Here is a 2,434-nt window from a genome sequence, read left to right as displayed (position 1 = left end):
TCTTACCATAGTGAATGATGGGGGGGAAGTGCGGACATTTGGGTTAGAGTTAGGCCTAAGACCACTGGAGATCCCCTTGCAGAGGGGTCTTGGGGAGGAGACGAGCCAGTCAGGGTGTGATGTAACAATGAAGAAAAATACAACTTTCCTCTAGTACCTAAATGCTTCCTCCCCGCCCTCACTATCAGGATCCGAATTCTACCTTGCAAGTTTGGCTGGACCATAGGATGTACACTGGTATAGATAGGAACTGGAAACACAGGGAATCTAGGCCAGATGATCCCTTAAGGACCAGTGGTGTGAGTGGCGAAACAGGGAGGGTAAAGGGAGAGTGGGTTGGAAAGAGGGAACCTATTATAAGAAACTATATGTGATCCCCTCCCTGGGGGACGGACAACAGAAAAGTGGGTGAAGGAAGTTGTCAGACAGGGCAAGATATAACAAAATAATAATTTATAAATAATCAAGGGCTCATGAGGGATGGGGGAGCGGGTAGGGAGGAAAAAATGGGGACCTTATGCCGGGGGCTTAAGTGGAGAGGAAATGTTTTGAGAATAATGAGGGCAATGAATATACAAATATGTTTTATACAATTGATGTATATATGGATTGTGATAAGAGTTGTATGAGCCCCTAATATAATGATTTTTTAAAAATAACAACTATTTATGTAGTACTCTATGCTCTTCGATTTCTCTCTCTTAAAAAATATACTCCCCATTAGGTATGTTTGACTTATAAAGAACAAAGACTTGCCCTTTAATGGTATGTAAATGTGATCTCCTTTGGAATAATTGAATCTAGCCATACTCAGAACAAATTCTTCTTCAGAATCCATTTCATTTGCTTCCAGTTAAGCTTTTAAATCATTGAAAAGACATCCAGTCTTTTCTTGCTCTAAAGTAAGACAAAATAAGAACTGTATGTACCTGTTCCAACTTATCTATAAATTTAATTTAAAGGCACACTGGGGAACAATCTTGTTTAAAATCCTGGGACTCCCTGTATGTATATGTATGTGTATAAAATTTATATGGGGAGTATTTTAAAAATTCATAGAAAATTCTACTATCTTTTAATTAATTTAAGCCATGAAATTTTGAACTACCTTCAATTAAACACATATAGACATATATACTGTAGATAACATAGAAAAGAGTGGGAATTCCAGAGCACTTCATTCCAGTGCTCATGCAGAACCTGTACATGGAACAAGAAGCAATCGTTTGAATAGAACTAGGGAAATAATTAAAAATAGGAAAGGTGTCTGTCAGGGTTGTATCCTTTCACCATACTTATTCAGTCGGTATGATGAGCAAATAATCTTAGAAGCTGAACTCTATGGAGATTGGATTGGAGGAAAGTTTATTACAACCTGAGATATGCAGATGACACACTTACTTTGCTGAAAGCAAAGAGGACTTAAAGCACTTGCTGATGAATATCAAGAACTGCAGTCTTCAGTGTGGATTACAACTCAATATAAAGAAAACTAAAATCCTCACAACTGGTCCAACAGACAATATTATGATAAGTAGAGAAAAAATGAGATGTATATGAATTTCATCTAACTTGAATCCACAATGTTCATGGAAGCAGCAATCAATAAATCAAAGGACTTTTGCATTGGGAAAATCTACTGCACAAGACTTTAAAATTTTTAAAGAACAAAGATGTTCCTTTGAGAACTAAGGCACAGCTGACTCAAGCCATGGGTCACCTTTACGAATGTGAAAGTTAGACAATTAATAAGGGAAGCCATAAAAGAATCAATGCATTTGAATTAAGGTGCTGGGGAAGAATGCCGAAAATACTGTGGACTGCCAGAGAACAAATCAGTGTCTTAGAGAGGAAGTACAGGCAGAATGCTCCTTAGAAGCTAGGATGGCTAGACTTTATCTCATGTACTTTAGACATATTATCAGAAGAAATCAGTCCACAGAGAAGGACATCATTCTTGGCGAAGTAGAAGGGCAGAGAAAAAGGGGAAGATAATCAACAAGATGGATTGAAGCAGTGAATGCAACAATGGTCTCCAATATAACCATCGTGACGATGGCACAGACCTGGCAGTTTTATGTTCTGTTGTACATAGGGTTGCCACGAGTCAGGCTTTCCAGCACCTAACAACAACAACACGCAGACATGTGAGATGGTTGCAAAATTTCATGGAAAAATAGAACTACAAAACAATGGAAATTTTCCACGAGATTTTGAAGCACTCTCATATATATAGGCAGACCATGAGTTACAAACAAGATTCATTCCTAAGTGTATTGATAAGTCAAATTTATAGATAAGACTGAAAATTTACATATGGTTCCTATTTAGTCTCACTTTAGTACAAGATAAGAGACTACAGACTGTAAGTACATCAAGTGAAAGTGATTATGATGACAAATTTGTTGTAATGGTTGATTCGATTGTTTAAAGT

Source organism: Echinops telfairi, unplaced genomic scaffold (genome assembly GCF_000313985.2).
Source record: "Echinops telfairi isolate 266 unplaced genomic scaffold, ASM31398v2 ScPeMD7_53;HRSCAF=182, whole genome shotgun sequence".
Lineage (NCBI taxonomy): Eukaryota > Metazoa > Chordata > Mammalia > Afrosoricida > Tenrecidae > Echinops > Echinops telfairi.
Note: the sequence above shows the minus strand (reverse complement) of the source record.